Genomic DNA, 27,858 nt, shown 5'->3' with positions numbered 1-27,858 from the left:
TAATTATTTCCCTATTTCCCGATCAGTCGAATCAGGGGGCGGACAGAGTTCCACTATCTGCATAGGTCAAATTCTTCAGCAATGGCTGTAGACAGGTAAGAATGGCCTGGGAATGATCATAGTTTGTTAGGCATCAAGGCTGACAGCTGTAACATAACAATGAGCACAATTTGCTTAACATGAACCTTCGCTGAGAATGAAGATAAAAATGTTTATTTTAAATAATTTATCAAAGTACAATTATTCATGACACAGTACCAGAGAATAGCTGTGTTTATAACTACTAGCAAAATGCATCAATTTCATCCAAATATTACCTGACCTCAGTGATTTTATGTGTGTCATCATGCCCAGTATAATTTAAGGAGCAATTTATAAAAATCAATATAGTATGCAGGTAACCTCTTAATGAGTTCTGACGTATTTCCTACCTCAACTGGAAGACACTTAAGAACCTCAGATCATGGTTATATGGGATCATAAGGTCATATTCAAATAACCAGAGAAATCTCAGCTGCCAAAAAAATCAAGCGGATGCACAATATGAATTTCACAAAAACACTTCATATTCATTCCTTTTCATAAGAATGGTTGAGAAAAAAAAAACAAAAATAAATCAACTTTTTAGCCATGGTAAAAATCAATTTTTAACAAACATAAATGCTCTAGTTTAGAACTGCCAGCTAAGGAATCAAGTGTGACAGCTTTTAACTTAGATTTAATAAATGCAAAAACTTTCACCCCTATTGCTTCCAGGAGCTCTAAAAGTTTCCTAATCCTGAATACAGCAAAAAGTATCTCCAGAAGAGGATAATTTTTTTAAATATTCCAACTTCAAAATAAACCAATTTGGTTCAGTGTTTCCTTAAAAATTCTCTCTTATACAAATGGTTATTAAACACCTAGAATGTAAAGTAGAGGGCATCAAAATCTCTACATAATAAAAATCTCAAGCTGGTGAGAACTCCATATCTGATGAAGACCATCCATGTTATTTCAATGCACTGTGAACAGCAAGCCTCAGTGTTTGGACACATGTTGATTTTATTCTCTTTCCCTAAAGAGGTCATATTTGTTAGTCATTGAATTCTGTATACACATTCAATAAGAAACTGCTATTCTATTTACTGTATATCTGTTCTATTCACACAGAAGATTGATATGTAGAATTTGGCATAATTAGTCAAGAGCCTGAAAATAGATACAAACATATCGAAAAGAAAATTCAGAATGCCTTTGGAGTGTGCTTGAGGAACCTGTTGTCTTGAAAAAATATAAGTCATCTTTTGATAAATGATACTATGCTGGTGAGATGCTGTTGCTGCTGTTTTTTCCATCACTGTAGTGAATAACAGCAATATCACTACATCCATTTCATTATACTTTTACAGGTTTAATTATGCAATGAAATTATGAATGAGTCTCATAGTCCCACCTATGAGGACAAGTTATGTAAATATTTTTATGTTTGTGGTTCATTTTTAAAATCTATATTTGGGAACAAATAAATGAAGTACTTCATTGTCTACTGGTTACAGAACACATCGAACTCATTACCTCAAAATGTTATTCAAATTGGGACTCTGAAAATGTTTAAGAGTTTAGGTGGATTAACAGATCAACTCCCTTACAAGTTATTTAAAGGGTAACATACTTGAACTAGAGAATAATGTTACAAAGACAGTACTATAAACTCTTCCCAAAATGTAACTTGTGTGCTATTGCCATAAATGAAGACTCACAATATCTTACAGTCAAAAGGAATGTTACTTACTTAAATTCTCAACTCCATATTTTACTGATGGAAAAAAAAATAGCTTTCAAAAGTTTAAATAATTTCCCAGAGTCAAATAAATGGTGGTGAGCCTGGATAGAATTTCTGCATATTCATCTGATTAGAATTTAAAATCTAGATGGACTGTGTTGCTAATTCAACAAGCATGTTTCTAAACAAAATGAAAAATAAGAAATCATAGAAAATTTCTATAGAGGAAATAGTGTCTTGGTATCAATTTACATGATAGTAAAAAAATGTGTTCTATATTCCTTCTGTCTTTTAAACTTTATATCATAATTACTTTTTAATGTCTTAAATTAAAGCAGATGGGAAGATAAGCAGATTAGGATATATTCAGATAATGTGATCTTATTATCACAATCCAGGAGTGGCCTTAAGAGATCATTAGTTGTGATACCTATGCAGTACAAAGAAACAGAGGTAAATATTAACCACAATAACATAAGATGAAACAAGAAATCATTATATTTAGCAGAAATTTACTACTTTTTATGCCAGAATTACACACTGGAAGCTTATAGGTAGACTCTGGCATTCAACTTTTGATTTGGTCCACTCGTGTTTTATTTTTTATAAATTGAATTCATTATAAATCTTTAAAAATTGGGACGTTTCAAACAAAAATCCAGATTTGCCGATTCTCTCAACAATTAAAAAAAATGACAATGCCAGGATTGCATTTTCTTTTTTTTTTTTTTTAGTGTTTATTTATTTATTTAGACATAGAAAGAGAGAAGATAAGAGGGGAAAGGGCAGAGAGAGAGAAGGAGAGAGACCAAGCAGTCTCTACACTCATAGCAGAGCCCAATGTGGGGCTCTATCCCACGATTGTGAGATCATTACCTGAGCCAAAATCAAGAGTCGGCGCTTAACTGACTGAACCACCCAGGTGCTCCCCAGGATTGCAATTTCAAATAAGAAGCAATTCATAGGAGCTGAGTAGCTGCCCTTTAGGCAGATTATACCCTCTTCAGGTACCCTATAGTCTTCACCACTCCCTACTGTTCACTCAAATAGATTAACCGCCTAAACCCTATATTCTTATGAGGTTGTAACATGATTTGGTCATCAATATCTAATAATTTCACATACCACATCTATTTGTTCAACTCTCTACAGACATATATTGTGGTTAAAAATATCCATTAGTGTATTTTCAGCAGCAAATAAAATAAATACCCAACTAGAATTCATTAAACAATATAGGCATTTACTATCCTGCAAAGAAGTTCTGAACTCGGTGCTTAAGTTGGCTAGTTCATCAGTTCAATGACATCTCAAGCAACAACAATCTCTCGGCGTCCTGCTTTGCCATCCTGGGCATATCATCTCATTTTCTCTGGCTACCTTCTCTCGTCCCACATTGATGGGTATTGCTCTTGGTATCCCACCAGCCAATAAAGTCCGAAGTGAAAAAAGAGAGGGTTTCCTCTTTTGTATCTCTTTTTATTACTGAGGATACATTTTCTAAAAAATCCCCAGAATTCCTCTAACATCTCAGTCTTACTTCCTATAGCTGAAAGGAGGCCACATGGCTACTACATTAAGGTTCTCCAGAGAAACAGAACGATTCGGATGAGTGTATACATAAGTAGAAAGATGTATTTAAGGAATTGGTTCATATGATTATGGAGGCTGGCAATTCCAAAATCTGTGGAGTGGGCCAGCAAGCCAGGAATATAGGAAGAGCTCATGTTTCAGTTCAAGTCCAAAGGCTATCTGCTGGCAGAATTCCCTCCTGCTGGGGTGAGGTAAGTCTTTTGTTGGAGTCAAGCCTTCAGTTGATTGGGTAAGGCCCACCCACATTAGGGAGGTCAATCTGCTTTCCTCAGAGTCCATAGATTGAAATATTAATCTCATCCAAAAACACACTTACAAATACGCAGAATAATGTTTGACCACATGTCTGCGTACTTAGCCCAGCCAAGGTGACAGAGAAAATGAACCATCACACTATACAAAACTTCAACAATTAAGGAAGTAAAGATAGAGATGGAGGAATGGCTACTAGAGACTGAAGGTGATTTATTCTGAAAGACACATCAGTCGGTCCTGTTTAATTAAACTTGAAGCTTCAGAGAGAATAATCAAGGAAAAAGAAAATGCTGCCCTCTTAAATAAAGTTCAGAGTAATCAAAATTGCCACTGAAATGAGCCTCCTGATGAGGTGATTTGGGCCACATGCCCAAAAGGGAAGCCAAAACAACTCTTAGAATCTCCTTTTATTTTATGGAGGTTGATTCATTGCCCATTTCACAAATGTATTCTTACACAATGAAAATTAAATGACTTAGCATATTTCATCTTTTGAAAGTACCACCAGGAAACTTAGACTCAGCTTTATATCCAATCACACACCCTCTAACAGCTGTCTTCCCTACTATGATACTTTAAGAGGGAGGATAGCACACTAGTTAAAACACACATTCTGAAACCAAATTGTTTGGAATCAGATTCCAGTTTAAACTTAACAAATGCGTGACCTTAAGAAAATTCTTTATCCTGAGTTTCAAGTTTTCCATTTTAAAATGGTTTTTATTAATGTAAAATGAATTAACATGTATGCACTTAGAACAGAGCCTGACACCTATTATTTTTATCACCTTTACAAAAGTCTTTGTAATACTTTTATTATGAAAGTTGTTCTATGTTTATCTTTCAAAGTGGCATCAAGATATTTTACAGAGGAAAAGAAAGCAGTAAGTAGTCTCTCTAGATATCTCTCTAAGATAGATTTTTAAAACGTTTTATTTTTAAGTAATCTCTACACCCAATGTGGGGCTCAAACTCACAATCCCGAGATCAAGAGTAGCATGCTCTACCAACTGAGCCACCCAGGTGCCCCTGGACATTCATTTATTTAGGGGTGTAGAAAAAACTGTCTCAAGATGGAAAAGGGAGAAAGGATGGAATCGGAAGTTATGTCTTTAGAGAGAAAAGGGAACCAATTTCTAAGAGGAAGAAGTATGCAGGCAATGTGATGGGGGAAAAGGAAAAAAATCCTTGGGTCCCAAAGATAAATTAAACATAAAGATAGTTTTAGGACCCAAACAGCAAAGGAACTGAAGATTTCTCCTCATATTTATGCATAAGTTATATATTGCTGCACAAACAAGACACACTACCTCACAATTTCAGTGGGTCAGGAGCTCAAGAATGACTTAGTTGGGCTTTGTGTTTCAGAGTCATATAAGGTTTCAATATAGGTGTGAGCAAAGACTGTAGTCTCATCTGAGGCTCAAATGGGAAATGATCCACTCATGTGATTACTGGCAGCATTCAGTTCCTTGTGCTGCCAGAATCAGGGCTTTTGTTCCTTGCTGGCTGTTTGCTGGAGATTACCTTCCCTGTGCCATTGGGTTTTTCCATATGGTGGCTCATAATATGCCATCTTGCTTCTTTACAGACAGCAAGGGAGAATTTGAAAATCGTAGCAAGATGGGTGGTAAAACCTTATGTAATATAATCACTCACATGTATTCATGCATGTCCTGTTACCTTTGCCATACTCTACTAGTTAGAAGTCATGGATCTTCCCCAAACTCAAAGGGAAGGGTTTACATAGGATTTTAATACCAGAAGACAAAAATTTGGGAGCCACCATAGAGTCTGCCTGCCTCATATTTCTAATACTTTTTCTTCTTTTTAACAATTTTAATTATGTTAAGGCTTACATTGCTCTTTCTCTTTGGCCACCAGGAAGCCCAAAGCCAAAATTTTGACTCAGCTTTAGAAACTATATAAGGTCTAATAGTCTGTGTATCTGTAATATAAATACCAGCTTATACTGACCTTCCCTGTAGGTAGATGTCAGCTGTTGCCAGTGATTTATACATCTCTTCTCCATTTATTTTTAATAAATATGTTCCCATAATTCCTAAAATTCCTCTGGAGAATAAGACATTGAATCAATAATTGTACCATAAGGGCATTATTAAAAAGAATAGCTCAGCTTTGAAAAGTCATGAAGTCACAACGCCACATCAGCTTTTCTGGTTTTCTCCATTGGTACTGCAGAAATCCCACAGGTGAAAACACATTCCATCCCTCACCTTGATGTCACTACCGATGTCACTAATTATAGTATAAGTCATTCAATTCAGTTACTATACCTATTATGACCTTCACTTAATCAACAGTAATGTCCCTTTCCATTTCATTTTGTACGAGTTCTCTTCTAAAACCTATACTAAGACAAAAAAAAAAAATTCAAGCAATATAATCACATCAGGGATTAAAATTAGGGAGAGAAGTATTCAGTTTACAATATGCATTCTGTAAATATGGGCACGATACAATGTAGTAGGGAGAAAATGACGTTTTAGCAAAGCACTACTTTGAACTGACTTCTATGATACATGAAACATTTTAGAAGACTTTTCCTTAATTTTGACCAATATTAGTATATAATTTTTAAAAGAATTTTTGTGTTTACTTTGTCAAGCATAGTTTTATCTCATGTTCTCTGTATTTTCTGTTCCAATCATAGGACTAAAACAACTAAGAATAATTAGTATCTTTGAAGTCACCTATAATTTTTATGTCAGCTCTTTCAAGAAGTTTTTGTTTCCCGGTGAATAATAATTTCAGGCTGTGAGAAAATGAGAAACGTTTTAAAGTATGCTTTTGGCTTGTATTTTTCTCACCTTTTTTTAAAAATAAATGCACTAACTCTTTTCTGGTATTAACTTTACTCACTCCTACAAATTAAATGATAGTCGATGTTCAGGGCAAGCTGTGGCTGTGTTGCTGATGGTGACTGCAATCTTCTCGGAGGACACTGCATTAATCCGTTATATGGGTTATTGCAATTCACTTTGCACAGATGCAGCTTTTCAAAAAAATTTAAATTCTCTTCCTTTTGGCAAACCACATTTTCTTCATAGTCAACAACCCAGTTCCTATCACTATACCTTCCCAGTGTGACATAAGCACCCTGGGTGCTTTGTAACAGGGTAAGGCTGGCCCAATACTCAGCACTATGCACAGAATGTTCTTTAGAGCATCCCTGTGATTTCAAGAGGTAATAGTTATGTGCATGCTAAATCTAGAAGTCTTTTAAAGAGAAAAAAGGACACCACAAAGCTGCCTCAGAGGGCTGGGGTGGTGTGGAGGGAAGGAGGGGTGGTCCACTATAAAGCCAGACATGTCCGCTTTGGAAAGTTAATCTCACTGCCTGCACTTCACATAGGACTATTTGTCAGCAGATTGCTTTCTGTTCATTATAACTCTCATATTCAGGAAGAAGGAGAATTGGCCAAACCAGTAATATAAATGCATTGTATGCTCTACCCTCCCTCTTTATGATTAATTCTACCAGTGGTACAAATTTGCATGAATGAATGTCAGTGTGTTTTCTGCCCTGAACATTTCCTGCTGGCTTCAGTTCAGCCCTGCTGACATTTATTACAAATAATAGCTAAATATTCCTGATTTAATAGCTGCAGTGGCCCCACATCTGAAGGTGATGTCTGTAATAAAAGCAGACAAGACGAGCTTATAACAAATACTAATCAGATTGTGTTTGCACACATAATGGATAAGCCTCACAGATATACCCACAAAATGTAATGGTTGTTTTTTAAATGCAGCTGCCAGAAGTCACAGTTCAAGAACATATTGGTCGCTTTATTTCTTTTTCATTTCCCTTCTTCCTCCATCTCCTTAAAGTACCAAAGGCCTCTGTGCACAATCAAGATTGAATATTATCCCCTTTTTTATCTGGAAAAATGGGACACTAAACACAGAAGACTGGCTGTGGTCTTTTATTCATCTTTTGTTGCTCCTTCTAAACAAAAGGCATTGTCCCCTGATAAATTCCATTTTCTGTCTCTTATTCAAAGGTAGTTTACACACTAGCTACAGTGATTCTCACACAATGCAGGGACTGGCAAAGATACAAATAACTTTCAAAGTTCTTTCAACCTGTTGACCCAGGTGTCCCTTCTGAAAGATATAAACTAGCCCTTCCACACCTCTCACAATTGATAAAGGAGACTATAAAACCCGAGATTACAAAAAGAAGACACACAGTGCCTACTAAAGGCAGGTTTAAAAAGCTTTTGGGAATAAAAGGTGCTTTTCTCTTTATCCTACCCAAACTTCACAAGCCTCCATATGAAAATTGAAGGAGGTCAAGTTAGCATTGTCTTTCCCTTGACATTTAAACACTTAGGAATTTGACTCACTTGGCATTAATTGTGAATACTTTTCTGAAAATACACCTTTTTCTATTTTTGCAGTTTTCTTTCTAGAGTAGACTGTGCAGAAAACTATAATGAGCAGGGACTACAGCCACCAGAGTTTTGTTTTTTTTTTTTTAATATTACAATGAGATATATTACCTGACTGGCAAATATTCCCTGCAGTGCATAAACTGACTATATCACACTTGGGAGCAAAAGTCTCAATCACAAATTGTTGCAAGAACTTACTGTAAGCTAAGAGTGGATATTTTTGTTGAAGGCCCAATATCACACCCTATTCTAGAGAGCGACCTTAGGATGTCCCCAAGTAATAGCTTCTAACTCCCGCCCTCCTCTCATTCCTCCAGCAGGTCCAGTGTTCAGTAAGGCAGTGAATATGGGTCTTGGGTCCACTGGTACTTCTCAAGCACCTCACTTCTACCACTATGCCCCTAGTGTCCCACAATGGTCCCATGTGAATCAATAATCTGGAAAGTAGATCCGACAAAATGTTTATTATCTTGATATTCAGAAAATAAGTACAAATTGCCCACCTCATCATACTGAGCGGCATAGTCTCCCAATGGAATTTGTTGTTTCACTGTGATCTTCAAAAGAACTAGAAAATTAGGCAAAAAGTCTCCACATTGGTCAAGAATAGAGACTGTCCTCATTTTACACATGAGGACACTGAAGCCCAGGGAGTTTAAGTGACTTGCCAAAAGTCACACAGTGAATTAAGGCAGAATTTGTACTGTAGTCTTTGTATTACAAGGCTTTTTCCACTACACTATTCTCCATTTACCCCTAACTCACCTGTTTTTTTCCAATACATGAGAACCACTTTACTCAAGTCATCGTCCTGAGCTGCAAAGTTTGATAAATGGGTTTGCTGGATTCTCAATCTATTAAATCCATTTGGCCAAACATACGACCCATGTATTATTCTGTCTATCCAGGTCTTCCATTATTCCAAATGTGGCTACCCCATCACTTGATGGTGCCATTCATTTCTAATATATCATTTTTCCCTCTGGATGAGAAATCTTGTTTAGACTGACAAGGAAAGACTTCATATACATTTCTTCATTGCTAAGCATGACCCTTCCATGGCCAGCCTTTCGTAGCCAGGTATTCAGGCACAAAGTTGCTGTACTTTGTGTCTTTTCTCCCTACAGCATTATTTTCCTCCCTTTTTTGTCACAAACAATTATGTTCCTTCCAGAGGTCCAGTTCACATGCTTGGCACATTGTGTTCAGATCCCTCTGTCTCCCACCGTTTGCCTTCACATATGTTCAGCTTACCTAAATGTCCATTATGGTTCTGGGTCCATCCTCTATAAATCTCTTTTAGCATCTGTGTCCTTGTTATGCCCTGGTCTGGGAATACCATTTCTCTATCCCATTTTGGTTCTATTCTTAACGCTGCCTCCTCTCTGAGCTTTTTCCTGAACATCAGGCAGCGATTTCTTCCTACTCTGAGTACCTGATGACCTTTTTGTCACTTCCAGCACTTATATACTGGCTTACCTGTATTACAGTTAACGTGCACAAGGTGCCCTAGACCATGTCTTTTATAAATTATCCTTATACCACATAGCAACAGGACAGGGCCTTATTCTTCACTGGAAAAAATTATATATAGATAAATAGATAAATATTTATTATCCATAAGCCATAGCCATATATTTTAATCCTTAGCAAAAAAAAAAAAAAAGTCTGCCATCATAAAAACGATACATCTTTGCAACTCTATGTCAAAACTAAAATGAAGCATATGCTACTTCAATGTTCTAAGAGCTATTTGAAAACTGAAGAGAAAGCAAAATGAATTTTATAATCTAGCATAGTGTATCTAGCAGACGCTGTATGCCTGAGACCAGAAGGTTAAATGAGGGAAGCAGGAATCATAGGCAGGCAATCAATCTAAGGACTGACCCACCTTGGAGGGAGGGTGGGGGAGCTCATAGTCTGAGTCTCAAAGCCCAAGAACCAGGAGCTGATGTCCAATATCCAAGGGCAGGAGAAGATGGATGTCTCAGCTCAAAGAGAGAAAGTGAATCCACTTTTCCTCTGCCTTTTTGTTCTATTTAGGCCCTCAATGGATTAGATAATAAATACCTACCCACACTAGGGAGAGCAAACTGCTTTACTCAGTGTACTGGTTCAAATGCTAATCTCTTCCACGAACACCCTCACAGACACCCTCAGAAATAATATTTTACCAGCTATCTGGGCAATCTTTAGCCCAGTCAAGATGACACATAAAATTAACCACCACAGAAGGCAAGTATTCAAATGTTTCAAAGTCTAGCATCTATAACCACGGTCAGAATTCTAGAAAAATTCTAAAGAACTGAGAATATTCCAACAAAGGTACAAAAAAAATTCCACTGAGGCAATTCCTGAAGTCTAGATAAAGGCAACTATAACCTAGAACCAGACATTAAATTTTGATAGGCAAATGGTAAAGAAACAGGAAAGAGCACCGCCACTGAACAAAAAGAAAAATGTGTCAATAAGGGCTCAGAAGCAAGTCGTGTTGGAGTCTGGCTCTACTCTCAGAGAGTATTTTTCTTCGTTGCTACAATGCAGGAAGTCTGGTGGTCTAGAAGAACCTCTGTAGAGTCAGTCACGCTTGTATTTAGCCAACAAAAACACTACTAATTTGCATCTAAAAAATGAACACAGGTTTTTAAGAGGCAACCCACCTTACTATGAGACAATCACCCAAAGCCACGTTCTCAAACTGTAAAGTGCACATAAATTACCTGAGGATCTCATTAAATTGTAGATTCTGATTCAGTAGGTCAGAGATGAGTCTGGAATTCTGCATTTTTCACCAGCATCCATGGTTCATACTGAGTCACACTTTGAGTAAGGAAGACATACACAGTAGCTAAACTGGAGCCCAAAATATACAAAGAACATATTGTAAAATCACAACCTAATGCTTCAATAGTGTATATACATAACTTATACATAGACTGTATACTTCGTTATACTATCTGTAATAACATGTTATACTATTTCAGACCTCTGAATATATGTTATTATATTCCCTTGCCAACATTTAACAAAAATTTTGAAGCACTTGTTTTCCATATTTATCTCTTGCCTCTGTCTGCTTATATTCTTTTTAATAGGTTCCAAATGAGAAATGTTCACTTCACAGATTTTAATTACCTGAAATCCTTTTTTCCTTATTGATTACCAAGAGCAAAGTAGCTTTTTGCGTTAACCTTTCAAAATGTCCAATTTAATTTATGAATACAATATTTTTTCAACTCAGTGTGTATAGATGATGCATACCGTTTCATACTGCTGTTATAAAAAGACTGTTTTAATTACCCCACAGAAATGTGCCTGGTATGGAGAATTGTGAGAGCTCATGAACAGAACTGCCCAACAATTTATTGGAAGAGCACCCAGCATCCACAGAGCAATGGTATTCATGGTAGATAAAGCATGCACTCAACTGCGGGGGAAATTTGATTTGACATCACATTAGGATTAAATCAGTTATGAAATATTCCATAATGGCTGCCTTTATTTTGTATTTTTGAAAACAAAAGCCTGATTTTCTGGATTCCTGCTAACGGACCAAACATTGACATAAAGCCTAGAGACATCACAGTAGGAAGAAGGGGACTGCTAGTGATGAGGTCATCCCGAGGCATTTGAATCCGGGGCTCCCATTATTCCAAATGTGGTAGCTATTCTGGGAAGCTTCAAGGTCACAGAACCAACACTGCTTGATTGCATTCACTTCTCTGATGCCTTCAGCAAGTGTTGCTCTTTTTTACATTTTCTGGGCTTTGAAATTCACATAGCAACTTTATCCCCCCTCAACCCAATCAGAAGGCTTTCATGCAAGCCATTCTGCAAAACACAAAATCAGGGGGAAAAGAAGCTAAATCAAACTCAAATAAAAAGCAGTGATAGAAGGCTTCAACAAAGTCCACACAGGGAATCAAACCTGCTTTTAAACAAAAATATTGACATAGCAATTTAAAATAAATACCAGTTTCATATGCTGAACATTTTATTATTGGCTCACAGGACTGCAAATGTAAGGAACACATTCTTCTCTGAAACATTGCCAAAGGCAAACCTCTTAAAAACCAAACATTGTGACATGTTCTTAAGCAGCTTGCCATCATGTCGATTGTTGCATTTGGTATAACATAACGCCTGCATGTTCATTAAGCCCACATTTTGCAATTAAGGTACATATGTTTTGCTTCTCCAAATGTCTGAAAGCCAGGTGGAACGAGTCAATCGCTCTGGTGACGTTGAGCATTTCTACAACAATGCTGAATTCTAGCTCAGTATTTTGCATAGTCTGCCGATTATACAGAAAACAGAATTGCCGATATGTCCTTTTGTGTAAAGCTGTAAATGCTCAGAAGATCTTCGCAAATACTGGCTATGTTGCTGCTAAGGTACACGAAGCAGATGTCTACAATTACCCTGTTAAAAAGTTTCATTGTAAAAGACCCTTCAAATAAAGCACTGCTGCTGGTGATTGTACATTAATTGGCTTCATTCCTCTCTGAAAGTCTAGCAGAGCGTGGTCCTCTGATTTGATGCCACCCAACGCATACTATATGCTGAAAATATTGAGAGTCCTGGTTCTTTCTTTGCCTTTTAATCTTTAAGTAACGTGCCTATAAAGTAAGTGTAGTGATTCTTTCCTGACACTCAATATTTCTTCAAAGTTTTAAAAAGCAAAATAAAAATGGATTTCATTACAATTGGGACCGATAATACCTAAGGATAAGAGGCAAACGCAGAGTAAAGACGCCGACCTGAAGTTAAAATGGTTAAGTTTCATTCAGTTCATTGGAACCTTGAAATGGTGAGCACTTGGGCAACTGAAAAGTTAGGTGTCAAGAAGCAAACAAAATATGGCTTTCACAAATAAATCCCACCAAGGCTAGAGTTGTGTGACCTCCCCAATTTACCTCTCTAGGTAGAGCACCTTATAACTCTCATCTCGATGTCAGGAAGAGCTAATTAGCTGAAAGCTACATCTGGGGTGAAAGGGCAATGGGAAGGCACAACAAGGATTGCTTCGAAATTGCTCTCACTGTGTGTCTACTGGAGAGGGGTTCGGGAAGATTGCTTAAAGTGCAAAAGCCCTTTCTGATATTTCTGACAGTTAAAGTGCCCTAAATTGGAATGCACTCCTATATAACAGAATAAGGAAGAAAATCATTGCTGGAGAGTGTTGATGGTTATGGGAAGGTTAGGCTTTGCTGTAAAAGCCCATGCAACTTGGTGAGTTTTTTTTTTTTTTTAACAACTTTGAAAATATCAGATAAACATGACCTATGACGTTTTTCAGGTTTAACCACTCACTACTCACTCTTACCCAGTCTCCCACATTTAACTATCCCCAGCTCAGCACGATCTTCCACTGTTTCTCTTTTAATAATTTCATAAAAGATTTAGGGTCACCCGGCAATTTGATTTACTCTAGACAGAAGAAAGGGCAGGAATAGAGACGGAGAGCTGTGAACATTCCTAAGGAACTTAGAAATTACCTCCCAGAACAGCAGCATCAAAAGAGCACTGGAATAGGAGCCTGAGGATCCTTCAGTCACAAACAGTGTGCATCCTGAACAAAATATTTAATCTTTCTTTGATTTAATTTCCGCATATGTAAAAGGCAGAGGCTTGTCAACATCCATTTTTGACATTCCCTACAAGATTCCCACTTCTGCATTTCCTTCAGTGTTCTTAAATACCAGCATTCTCTTCTTCCCTCTGTACTGGCTTATCATGGACAAAATATTTCGGGTTTAATTACCTATATTTCCCTAAGGTACACTTTATTCAGAAATTTTCATCTATGAGCATATCGATAATACTCCGTGAAAAAACAATTTTGGAGTTTCAATAAATCTAAAAAATAAACAGTGACAAGAAAGGGGTATTTGCAACTGTTGAAAGAATCTCAGATACAAGATGGGAGTCTCCATTAACATGAAATCTTCAAAGATGGTCAAAATCTGGGAACACTCTGAAAGAGCTAAGGAGAATATCCAAGTGATTCAACTATGACTCCAGAGAATTCATAGCAGAACCACATGAGTGAGGTCCTAATTCATGCTAAGACCTCTTAACCTATATCTCAAATAAACATCATAAGAGAATATGCAGAGATTAAAATAAACCAAATACTGAGAGCCTAGTGGGTAGAAAGCACTGTCAAAGATGCTGAAACAGAGATGAACATGGTGGGGACCTGTCCAGCAGGAGATGACAGCTTTGTAAAAAAAGAACAACAACACGGGGCGCCTGGGTGGCTCAGTCAGTTAAGCGTCCAACTTCACCTCAGGTTATGATCTCACGGTTTATGGGTTTGCACCCCACACGGGGCTCTGTGATGACAATTCTGAGCCTGGAGTCTGCTTCAGATTCTATGTTCCCCCCCTCTTTCTGCCACTAGCACGTGTGCTCTCTCTCTCTCTCTCAAAAATAAATATTTTGTAAGAAATACAACAACAAAACACCCTCAAGCCCTTGAGCTACTTGCAGACCATAGACACCTTGAGGCAATTAGTTGGAAATTACAGTGATGTGAGCAAAATAAACTCAGTTGATCAAATCAGCTTACTAAAAGGACTAAATCGGTTAGTCTAAGTGGAAAACCATAAACTCAGTCCAGACTAAAATCAAACAATTTGGCCAGGGTGTGAAAGCAAACCACTGTTCGGTTAATTTAACAGACATTTCACTTTGAACCAGGTGTTTGGCTGACACTAAGCTTCATCTAGAAAGTGGGCTCTGGCTTGTTTCATTGTATTTATTCTAAAATAATTAGAGCAAGATGAGATAATGGGAAAACAAAAGAAAAACAAATGATCAAGATGAATATAGAAATCACATCGAACATAAAGAAAAAGAAAGAAGAGGAAAAGAAAATGAGAAAATTGAATTAGATGATTTCTAAACATCCTTTTTCAGCTCCTTTATTTATTTTGAGAGAGAGAGAGAGACAGAGCATGCAAGGGCCGAGGAACAGAGAAAGAGGGAGACAGAAAATCCCAAGCAGGCTCCACACTGTCAGTGCAAAGTCCCACATGAGGCTCGAACCCATGAACCATGAGATCATGACCTGAGCCAAAATCAAAAGTTGGACACTTAGGCCACTGAGGCGCCCCTGTCCTTTTTCAGTAAAAAAAAAAAAAAAAAAAAAAAAAAAAAAAAAAATCCCTTCATTATATATCAAGTTTAGAAATTAAAGAAAAGGGGCACCTGGGTGGCTCAGTCAGTTAAGCATCCGACTTTGGCTCAGGTCATGATCTCAGGGTTTGTGAGTTCGAGCCCCGCGTCAGGCTCTGTGCTGACAGCTTGGAACCTGGTCTGTTTCTGATTCTGTGTCCTTCCCTCTCTGCCCCTCCCCCACTTGTGCTCTGTCTCTCTCTATCAAAAATAAATAAATGTAAAAAAGAAAAAAATAAAAATAAATTAAAGAAAATAAGTCCAGGCCACTCAAACATCACAGATAACTCCAGGATTATACATAGAATAATGTATTTCAGACTACATTTATTCAAAGTCCTATTTAAATTATTTCTATTCAAAAATTGTAAGAACTTAAGTGCCAAATTCAGTGCCGGTTTTGAAGAATGAATTAAAACACACTTAATAGTTACATGAAGAACACACACTTATAAACTGATACTTCTTTCTTCTGATCATTTACATTTGCTAGCACCAAAAACATTCAAAACATAATGGTATTTTTCATCCAGTTATTCCAGTACTTTATTTGAAAAAGAGATTAAATTATATCACACCCATATGCTTGACCCAAAATTTCCAATTTCTTTTACATGGCATGTTGGGGGTGGAGGGCAGAGAAGGATTGCTCTAAGAAATACAAACTGAAGAAGGCCCCGTGTTGAAAATTGAATTATCTCTAAATATCTCTAGTTTTCCTTATATCTCATCCTTATATTTCTTTTAACATAGACAGCATCACTGATTTCTAGAAGTTTCTATAGTAGTTTGAAAGATTGTAGCTGAAATGCTTCATTTCCTGGATGGTAAAACAGTACTTCCTGTAGGTTTTTATGAACCTACCAGTGGGAAAAACCAGTGGGAAAAACTGCAAAATTATTTTGAAATTAAATGGCAATCTATAAAAAAATTATATTCATTAAGCTAACTTGAGTTTTCCATGGCAAAATAATACTATTTCAATATGCGGCTTATATAGACTTATCATGTCGCACTTAGCACACAATGTAAAAATATTATGACTAATATATAAATCCCTAGGAGAAATGGTTATGAAACATATTCAGATTCTCCAAAAACATACACTAAAAATAGTATTTTATTATCTTACATATAAAATCTTATCATCGCCTTTATTGCAAAGACTGCACATAACATACTAGGCATTCCCAATCACTGAATTTTAGAACTGAAAATATCTCATACACTGTATAGTGCAGGATAGCAAAGATACAGTGCATACTTTCTGCCATTCATCTTTTCTAAACCCAGGGCAGACAGCACCAATCAATTTCAACTTTCTCTTTCGCAGAGGCTAGGTGTGGTCTCCAAAGCTTATCCACACAGCGCTCCAGGCTGCCTTTACCAACAGATCACAGTTGGAACAGGAGATGAAATATATTTGCTAACTCTACTCCAGTCCAGCATCCTCAATGTACAAAAAACAAAAAACAAAACAAAACAAACAAAAAAAAAAAACAACAAAAAAAACAACTAAAGTAATGAGAACATAAGTAATTCCCCATTCTGCTATTCCATTAGTTTTGCAGTAGAGCTAAGATTAAAACAGATTTTGAGCTTTTATAGCTATATCTTGTTGCCTTAGAGAATTTTTTAATAGTAAGAGACAGGAGGTTTGAAATTAGAATATTTTTAATTTAAAAATCCCATTGCCTTATTTTCATCGCATTGCAGCTGCTGATTTTCATATACATAATGTGTTGTTATTTTTTCTGCTGCCTCTCTTTGTAAGCCAGAAACACTTTTTAAGAAAAGAACATTAGTCCCTCATCTTTTTAAAAAATATGTATTATTGAAGAAGTTACAGTTTGTGACAAATAGACTTGAAGAATTCATGGGGCCAGTCAGTCCTAGAAATTGTTTCTTCTACCTAGCACATCTCATGTTATCCACCCCCACATGAGGATATCCTAATGGGTTACCCTGATGCCTAACAAAGTCTATCACCCATCTTAATGCTGCATGAATCATTTCATCACCACTCAGACAGAGCTAGAATTCCCTTCCCAAGAGTTTGGTTTGGTGCTAACCAGCTGACATGTGGACTCTGGCCTCCATTCTCTTCTCACAACATGTCCTTCTCCCGCCTTCTCATACTGCTACACAAACATGTTACAACTCCAGCCCTTACAATTTTAATCAAAATAAGAAGTATGTTTGTTTCTGTTACCATCCAGTCATCCATCCATTCAGTAAATATTTACTTAGTACCTATTAGGTGACAGGTGTTGTTCTAGGTGCTAGGAGTCAGTAGACAATAAATTAAAGATGCTGGCTCAGTAAGTTTACATTCTTATTTAAACTTTAGCAAGTAAATATACAGTATGTCAGATATTGCTTAAGGCAGAGGAGTAAAAGGAAGATCAGAGACTATAGGAAGTGACTGGGGAGACTCACTCTTCTATGAAGGCTGGCCAGGGAAGAATTACTAAAAATCCAGTATGATCAGGGGCCTTGAGAAAGTTGAATAAATAAATAAAACCAAGCTGTTTATATGTGGGTAAAGAAGTCCTTGGCACAGAGATAGTATTTAAAGCCACAAGAATGAAAACAACAATGAGAAATTGCACTCCAAATTTTAAAGGCCGGAAGAAGAGACTAAGAAGGTTATCTCTAGTGATGTAGGAAACCAGGATAAAGGGGCATCCTAGAAATCAGTTACAGTATTTTAGGAGTGAGGAAGTGTTTAACTCTGTAAAATGATACTGAGAGGCTGAGTAAGACAAGGTGATAATTGACCATCCCATTTAGCCACATAAAAGATGTGGTTTTATGTACTCAGATGTACTTTATGAGAGTGGTTTCAAGGTCATCATCGTGGGCCAAAAAGTATACAGTATGTATACAACAGCCTTTTCTTGTAGTTTTACGCAAAAGAATCAATAAATGGAGAGAAGGGAATTTGGGGGTTTCATTATTATTGTTATTTTTTTAAAGATAGGAGAAAGCTCATATGTTTATTCATTGGAATACTCTGGTAAAAAGCAAGAAATGATAAGGAAAAGATTTGTTAGAACAACACCCTTGACTAGGCCAGAGAGGATAGGGTCTTATGAATAAGTTGTAGGGGTGGCAGGGAGATAGAGGGGGCTGCCACAACTAGATACATTTCATCCATAGTGCAAGATGAAAGGTGGAGTTTCTGTGTACACATGTAGGGTGTTGAATGATGTGATGATAGGACAATAAAGAATTTCTCTCCTGATTACTTCTGTGAAATGAGAAATAAAGTTATAGTTTAATAAAATGAGAAGGAAAGAAGTGTTGACGGTTGAGGAGAAAAAAAAGATTCTCTCTCCCCTCTATTAAACAACCTGAACCAATCATCCTCTTGCCCACATTAACAGAAAAGCATAGAGAACTATCTATTCTTTGCTAATTATCCACTCCACTGCTCTCTCACATAATCAAGAGTTGACTATAAGTTCCAGAAAGACTGACATAGGGTTGGCTTATTACTTTCACCTTGAAGGTGGTTTCAAAAATCACTCAGCTCACAAACATATTATATACTCTCTATCCCTCCCCAACCCCAACCACTTCCTAATTATAACCACATCATTTTAGCACTTTCTCTGACTTTACTCAGGACATACACAACCTTCTAAAACAGAGTTCCTCACACATGCATCTGCTTGGGAATCAAGAGGAGAGGAAACCTATTCACTGTCCTTTAGCCCTTCCAACTCATTTTCATTAAACTTCATCTTTATCTCTTTAGTCCCTTAATCCCTACGTATTTTAAGTTGTGGTCTGAGAACTATGCCCTAGAACTTCAAAGACTGGAAATCTACTAGAAAATGTAAGTAATATTGTAACATAAAACCTAGAGTAATAAAATGAGTAACTGGCATGTCCATGGTATCTTACTGAGACATAAACGCAAAGTGCTTCACATCCATGACTGTTCCCAACACGTAAGCGAAGCATGTTTCTGTTTATCTGGGGGAGCGGACTCAAAGCAAAAGGACTGAGGGAGCCGTCCTGGGATGTCTCTGGAACCTCTAAATTTTTTTTTAATGTTTATTTACTTTCGAGGGAGAAAGAGGCAGAGTGCAAGGGGAGGGGAAGAAAGAGAGGGAGTCACAAAATCTGAAGCAGGCTCCAGGCTCTGAGCTGTAAGCACAGAGCCCGATGTGGGTCTCGAACCCAGAAACTGTGAGATCATGACCTGAGCCCAAGTCAGACGCTTAACGGAATGAGCCACCCAGGCGCCCCTGTTTCTGGAACCTCTAAACTCATCTTCTCCAACAGATAAAATATTTGACCTAGATGTTAGGGGAAGCCTTTTTGGACCAGTGCATTCCAAGAGTAGAAATCTATTGGAGTAGAAAGTCACATTGCTTAAGGTAAGATAGTCACCTCCCAGAGAAGAATAAGAAAAAATAATTCTGCTGACTTCGACTGCAGACTGAAAGCTAGGACTGGAAGATCTTAGAGACTCAGAGGGTTCTCTTTCCCTAACCTCTCCTAGGAAGAGCCTTACATATCTGTGATTTATTTGGCATTCATTACTGTGAATAACTCAGCCTGATTGCCTAAAAGCTAGTTGACAATTATTCAAGGCGTAAGAGAGAGTATTCAGAGGATGGCAGAGGGGAGAGCAAAGGGCATTCTAGGCCAGAGTTGGCAGGGGTTGTGATCTCTGGTGGCAGGATTTGAGGGACTATAGAAAGAGATGCAAAGAGGAAAAGGAAATACAAGTAAAAGGGAACAGAAATGGGATAAGAGGAGCCACAAGCAAACAAAAGGAATGTGATATTGCAATAACATGGAAAAAATTAGCTTAGATCTGCCCCTTTTAGACATTAAATGACAAAATCAATGTCCAATTAATTCCATAACTAAAAGGAAAACAATATTTTTTTCAGTATCTCTGTAGGCATCATATTTGAACCTTAAAATAATACGTTAAATCATCCAAAAAAGATTAACCAAGTAAACTTAAAGGAAATGTAAAATTTCTAACATCAGAAAACAGCATACAATAAAAATGCAAATAACTTTCTTTCATATCCTTCTCTCCTTCCTTTCTTTTCCTGCAAAATTCAGTCCAAAAATAACTGACGGGGCCCATCAATGTAGGTGCAGATGGTCCGCTGAACCAGTGAGAAGCTGCAGCATTCAGCTTCCTCTGGGAAGCAGGAAGAGAGCGAGAACAGATGAGCAGCCTAGCATAGTTGTCTGAGCTCAAGCAGGAGAAGGTCATGTCCATGTGAGGGAGAAGTCTGGCACATGATGTTAAAGGCCGAATAAAGCTAGGAAGACATCCAGAGGGATGGAAGAGGAAAGTGGTAAGCTAGGAGATTGGTTGCAGACAGATTGATGAAATAAGCAAATAAGTAGAGGATAAAGGGAGTGAGGTTACTCAGGGTGGAAAAGGGCTGACAAATAGATGGAAAAAAAAGATACAGCTGGAATGATGTGGGGTTGGAATTAAATATATCAATGTGAGCTCACTTATTTCATAATAAACATGCAGACATAAATACAGATGGAATGTGTGTGTGTATCACCTACCTCTGTCCACTGAGACCGCCTGTGAGCAGTGACACCCCAATGAGCACACTGAGACCCCAGTCTTGTTTTCTGAAGTGACTAGGAAATGAAAGCTGAGATGTCTATAGTGATTGTTTAGGATGTTAAATATTTCTCAAGTATTCTTTAATAAGCCTCCAATACTCTTATAACAATAACCAATAGTTAAAAGAAGATAAGAAAGAAGGGAGGTGAAGGTTCTCTGACCTGGTCTTGGGACTATATCCCTTTCACAGTCCTCTGTCCTCGCTCTCCTTGCTCTCTGAGCTACAAAGCAAAAATACCCCACTTTTTAGCTTGCTCTGGAGCCAGGTGCAGCCATACGTCAGAGTTCAGGCCATAAGAAATGGACAGAAGTCCCCAGAATTTTCCAATATGAACATAAAGCCTACTAGGAACTAGCCTACTAGTTCTTTTGCTCTCTGCCTTCTTCCTGCCTGAATAACATATTCCCTCCCTGTAGGTTCAGCAGCCATCCTGTGACCCTGAGTCAGGAAGCATAAGGACAAAGACCTACATGCTAAAAGAGAGGAAAGTGCAAAAATGGAAAGCAACCAGGTCCCTTGTAACCATCCTGAACTGCTACTCCAGCTCTGGACTTTCACCCCTGAATTTGTTTCATGAAACCAATAAACCATCATGGGTTTAAATTGTTATTCACAGCAGAATGCATTCCTAACTGATGCGTATATTTAAATAAAGAGTGAGGAGGAGTGACAGAAAGAAAAAGGTACTTACACTGTGTACAAACAAAAGATATGGGCCAAGGTATCAATGACCTTTATGACTGGGCTTCAATAGAACAATAGTGATGGTCATTCTAGGATTTAAAACATACCACAGGTCTACTAACAAAAAATGCACCATTTTCTAAAAACTACATATATATATATATATATATATATATATATACACACACACACACACACACACACACATATATACATAATACATGTGTATATATATACATAATAAATGTATATGTATATATATACATAATATATATATATATATATATATATATATATATATATATATACTACATTCTAACTCTATAGATTCCAAAATCTAATATAACTCTATATTCCTGAGACTGTGAAGTATACTAGCAAGCATTATTAATCTAGCCTTGTCCATTGCTTCCCAAATCTTTCTGGATTGAAAGGAAGCCAGGACAGGCTGGAATATATGGTACTTGGACCCAGAAGTGGTAATGGAGCAAATACACGAGAAAAGTTTCATCCTTTGATTGGGGCATAACCCAAAATGACTTCTTGTGAGCAGTATTTTATTGAAGTCTTATGTATTAGCTAAATATATATATATATATATATATATATATATATATATATATATATATATGTCAACACATAGTCTGAGAGAAGATACTATTAATTTAGATATTTGGCAAAGGGCTAATATCAGCATACATAATGAACCTCTAAGAATCACTGAGAAAAAAAAATAAAAACAGAAAAGATCCAACTAAAAAGTGGACAAGAATGAACACTTAACCAAAGAGAATATCTAAATGACAAAAAATATGAAAATTTTCATTAGGGAAATGCAAATTAAAAATCACAATCAAGTATTACTGCATACCTATTAGAATGACTAAAATTAAAATGATGGAAAATTTTATCAAGGAATTTAGAACAACCAGAACTCTAAATCCTGCTAGTGTGAGTATAAATTGCACAACCACTTTGGAAAACTATCTTTTAAAGCCAAACATGTACAAATGTATCACCTGGCAACTTGGCTCTTTGCAATGCACACACATGTCCCTGAAAAGACAGAATTGTATGTCATATCACATCTATCTGTATTAATCAAAAACTGTAAACTACTCAAATGCCCATCAAGAGCAGACTGTATAAACAAAATGTGGTATATTCACACAGTGACCACTATACAGACAAGAGAATGAATAGTCTCCAACTATACAGAAAATGTTGATGACTCTCCCGTAACGATGAGTGAAAGAAGCCAGACACACACAAAAGAACACACACACTGTATGGTTCCATGACTCTAACATTCAAAACAGGTAAAACAAGTTTGTGTTTTTAGAAGTCAGGAGAGCATGCTTACTCTTGGTCAAAGGAGGTAGACACCAAGAAAGTACACATAGGGGTTCAGGGTGCTTGTAATGTTCTGATTCTTGATGGGATATTGGCTGTTATCAGTGAAAATTTACCATCTCTACACATATATGTTCACTTTTCTCTATGTGTAGCATACTTCAAAAATAGATATAAAAGTTAAAATGCATATAGACTTTGCATGTGTCTTTCTAATGTATCCATGTTTAATATTTTTAATTTTTTTCCTTGGGGTAATCAAGAAAAAAATTGGTATTACAGAAAGAACAGTTTTATATATCAGCCTCTGTACCACTTAGCATCAACAATATATTCCCAGTGATGTCTGTTTCCCAGTATGAGAAGCATGAATGATCATATTCCCTGCCATAAGATCAAACACCATTTAGTACAGCACACACTCTATTCTCTTCAGCCTTATTTTTGGTTACACTTCCAGTCAATATTATATCCATGTCAAAATACTTGATAATTGCCATATATGCTCCATTCTGTCATTTCCCCAAATCTTTGCTTATCTCCACTATCTGGAACCTAAAACAGAAGGATTACTCAATAACAATATTTATTAAAATAATAAATAAGAACTTGGTGTTCAAGTTGATTATCAGCATTGACAACTACTCTATATAATAATCCCTCACTTGTCACAGATGTTCTTGGGGGCCACTCCCTATGGGGATCTGGCACACCAAAAACTCTAGACATTTTTCTGCAACAATCAGAAAGTATGAACCATGCCTTACTGCATCATGCTTTCACATGTCAGTAGTTAGTGTCACACTTTGATAAACTAAGACAGATGTAGCTTAGTAGACTGCTTCCCAGCCATCACCCATACATTCTATATCCTCCCCCAAACTTTTACACCCCACACAGACACACCAAATGTATTTGTTTTATGTTAAAAAAAAAAAGTGATTCAGTGGATATAAAGGCAGAATAGCTTACTGGTAAAGTATGCACTTTGGGGTCAGACAGCTCTGAGATCACACACTGGTTCTGCCTTTCTACCCCCAGAACAAATTCTTTGAATTTGGGAATTTTTTTCTTTTGCTCACACTGCTATATTGCCAGCACCTAGACCAGGTCTTGGCACATGATTGGCACTTAGTGATCATTTGCCGAGTGAATATATCAGTTTGGCAGCATCAAACATTAACAGTCACACCTCTCTTCCATACATAAAAACACTTGACGTCCACAGACCAGTGATGCTAAAGTTGCTATGCAATTTAGACCCCCTTATAAAGAAAGAACATGTGGGAAAATATATAGCCCTGTGTCACCAACAAAATTGAATGCAAATGGTAGTCACAAATTTCTATACACTGTAAAATATCCAAATTAAAAAAGGAAGAACTATGCAATAAATTATGCAATCTGGTTTTCAGAATAACCTTGCCAAATTTGCTAAAACTAAAACAACAAGGGTTATATTTTTCTTCACCAAAAACCTTCTCACTTGGAGAGAATAATGAACAAATTGAAACTAATTAAAGTATTTATCTAGTCATGGACATGCAGAGAGATGACAAGACTGTTGGGCTTGGAGTCAGATGGACCTAAATTTTAATCCAGCTCTGGCACTTATTAGTTGTATGAATGACCTTGGAAAAGTTTTACCTGCAAAAAAAAGATAATTATATATCCCATGTGGTTTTTACAAGGAATAAAAAAGATAATGCGTTAAACTTTTAGTACACAAGCTAGCACAGACCAAGTTCTTAACAAATGTTAGATCTTGCTATTTCAGTGTCTTGTAAATATTATGTTGGAGTTTTCACTTATTTCAATTTTTTAAAATATTTTTAGAGAAAATTCAGCAGCATCCACACTTGCGAGAGTTTCTGAATCTGTTGATATGAAAAAAAAAATCAAAAGCTTATTTCACTCATGGGGTCAAACTTGCATATGAGATCATCATCCAATCTTTATCTATTATGTTGAGTAAAATTATTTTCCCAAAGTGATCCACCTTTAATCCAGTCATAAAGAGCTAGCTGTTCCCAATTTTAATTGACAAATCTAATTACTGTGATGAGTTTATTTATAGTCACTATTCAATATCTATTGATAGTTTCTTGACCTTGAAGAATATCATCCAATTAACATGGCAATATGTGTTAATGGGTTTTTTAAATTACTTCACACTGGATAAAAGGTAAAAAGAAAAAGGAAAATTCATTTTCAGAAAGGAATCACGATTTATGAAAATGTGACATATATATATATATATATATATATATATATATATATATATATATCACAGAATATGCAACACTAAGGGTTTCCATTGCATGCATTTGATATTATAGTAGGGGAGAAGTGACTTTATTGATTGGTGGTGCATGGGCATTCTTTCAGGGACTCAGTCCTTAAATTCAGGCAACAAAATGTCTACTCAGCTCCCAGGAGAGAGTTTGGGGTTTGTTTTGTTCTATTTAGAATTTGTTAAATGTTACTTCATTCCTTCAGAATATAAAGTTGGTAGGTGATTGATTAATAAAAATCACCAACAGCCTGAAATACGTGGGAGACTGGGAACCATTCTTAGAAAACTGAAGGGGAATGATCACAGTCATCCCAGTAGCTCCTGGAGAGGGAGTAGAAACCATTCAGTTGCTGCTATCTCCCCTGCCCAGTCTTTTCCCATTCTCCATATTTACTTCACACTGTGTATTGGGCACCATTTTAGTCACAGACTAGGAATCACAGATCATCAGACCTAGGAACTTTAGATATTATTCACCCAGTCCATCACTTACAGGAAAAATGCTGAGAAGGTGAGAGGTAAGATGACTTATCCTTGGTCAAGTGATTCATACTTTTGTTCCCTTCTCTATCTCCTTCTATTATTCCATAAGCCTCTCCAAAGCAGGGACCTCGTATTAGGGTGTTACATGTACTGAAGCATGTACCTCCCATATTCATATGTTGAAGTCCTAACCTTAGGATGTGACTGCATATGGCGATAGAGACTGTAAGAGGGAATTAAGGTTAAATGAGGTTATAATGTTGGGGCTCTAATCCAATATGATTGGTATGCTTATCAACAGAGGAAGAGACACCAGAGATGAATGTCCACAGAGGAAAGACCATGAGAGGACACAGCAAGAAGACAGCTGTCTGCAAGCCAAGGAGAAAGGCCCAAGCACAAGCCAAACCAGCCAACACTTTGATCTCCAATTTCTAACCTCCAGCATGTTGAGAAAATAAATTTCTGTTAAAACAACCTGTTTTAACACCTCTCAGACTAATAGAAGGAGTTTGTGTCCTAGCACCTGGGACAGTAACTATTAGGGCAGCACACATGTTCAAGTTACAAAGAAAGGAAGGGACAGATGAAGGAGAGAAGAAAGGAAGGGAGTCCCTTACAGATGGAAATGAGTGTCCACAGAATAAAACCTCAAAATATCTAGGCCCTTTCCACTGCAGCAAATGCTATGACACTTCCGAATTCTAAAACCTGGTTAGCACTTGCTTTTGTGTGTGCTTTGCATATACTTTTAACCTTTAACATTTATTTATTATGCATCTGCAAAACAGTAATTTTATTGTCCATGGGTCCCAAATGCACATGTTTGAAATCAGCAGTTATATCTGAAGAGAGAAAAATAGACTTACCACCTGTGAAATTCCTATTTTGTTTCAAGCAGTTTATTAAGAAAAATTTTATGTATCGAACAGAAGTAGCTCAGCCAGGCTACATCTTAAAAATTTACACAGTTACTACAAATTATTTTGCTCTGATATCTAATCTTTTAAAGATAGGGATGGACAGGAGTGAGGGAGAGATTTAAGTATTTGCTTTTTGTTTGGAAGTGATATTTTCTTTTAAGACAGAATACGTAAGGGAGGAAATTGTGCCACTAGAGTTTAAAAAATACTCATTTTCTTGGCATAAGATAATTGAAATGGATGACTGCATTGAGAACTACCTCTAGTACAGTGAAGTGTAGCAAACTGATGCTCAGTGAGCCTCACTGTGCATGAAGATGCTGCAGTCAAATGCACTCAAGGACAGCTCTGAAATTGTTCTTTATTTTATTATTCTGAAAGATGCCAGGTAATAACCTATTCAAAACGATATTTTTTAAAACTATTTTTTCCAACTGGAATACGGGTTGGAGGAGACTACACTTAGGGCTTGTAGATATAAGATGACAACAGAAGACCTTGCCAGGTAATTTGAAAAGCCAGACCTTGACTGGCTGGCAATCCCATGGAAAAGGTTACCTTTTGATTCTGTCTGCAAGGCATCCAGGGTTCATCCCTTCTTCTCTATTGATTCTATGACCCTGTGGATGCCAGAAGTGCCTGCCTGAAGGAAAATAATATCTCTAATGCTATTACCTGAATGTTTTGGTACAATTATGGTCTAGCAATTAACTTACTGTGGCAGTTATATCAAGATTACGTCTTACCCTGTCACTTAAATCCACTGAACAATTCAAAGGGGTAAAGATTGTATGTGTGTGTGCACATATTGTATGTTTGGGTATTTATGTTTATATCTGAGTACGTTGTCTATCTGTCTTAGAGACAGAGGGCAGAGAAAGGGGAGACATAATATGTCCTTTCATTGAAACAATTCTCAGATTTGTTTATGCCTTCCATTCACTGCAACCTCAGAAGCCACCAAAACCATCACAGATTACTCCAGTCAAAAACCGAGTAATGATTGTTTTGCTACTGAATCTATTTTTTATACAAATTACAATTTGATTTTTACCCATTTAGCCTTCCTACCGTCCCTAACATACTTTGTTCTACCTATGACAATCCTATCCACTCTGTAAGGCCCAAGCAAATTCCTGTTTTATATTTAGTAATTTTCCTATACAAGTGAGCCTTGTGTTGTAGCCTACATAGTTTACAACCTCAAATTCACAAACCTGACCAAAAACATACATGCATGAGTAACTGTAAATGCTGGGTATCTATGCACATTTCT

At 36.9% G+C, this 27,858-nt stretch overlaps 1 long non-coding RNA gene across 4 annotated transcripts in view; it reads right to left on the bottom strand.

Annotated features, from left to right (window-relative positions):
• Positions 1-5,596: 5,596 nt before the first annotated feature.
• The window catches only part of LOC122201145, a 111,776-nt gene continuing 89,514 nt past the window's right edge, over positions 5,597-27,858 (bottom strand). For 3 of the 4 annotated variants that reach the window (XR_006194104.1, XR_006194103.1, XR_006194105.1), the window contains 2 exons: positions 10,755-10,887; positions 5,597-5,686 (listed from right to left, as the gene is read on the bottom strand). This is a non-coding gene — a long non-coding RNA (uncharacterized LOC122201145). Of the gene's footprint in view, positions 5,687-8,537; positions 8,603-10,754; positions 10,888-27,858 lie in introns of those variants that run through there. The other variant, XR_006194106.1, reaches the window with a different exon arrangement.

This window comes from Panthera leo, chromosome A1 (genome assembly GCF_018350215.1).
Source record: "Panthera leo isolate Ple1 chromosome A1, P.leo_Ple1_pat1.1, whole genome shotgun sequence".
NCBI classification, from domain to species: domain Eukaryota; kingdom Metazoa; phylum Chordata; class Mammalia; order Carnivora; family Felidae; genus Panthera; species Panthera leo.
This window is presented reverse-complemented; position numbering and strand designations above follow the sequence as displayed.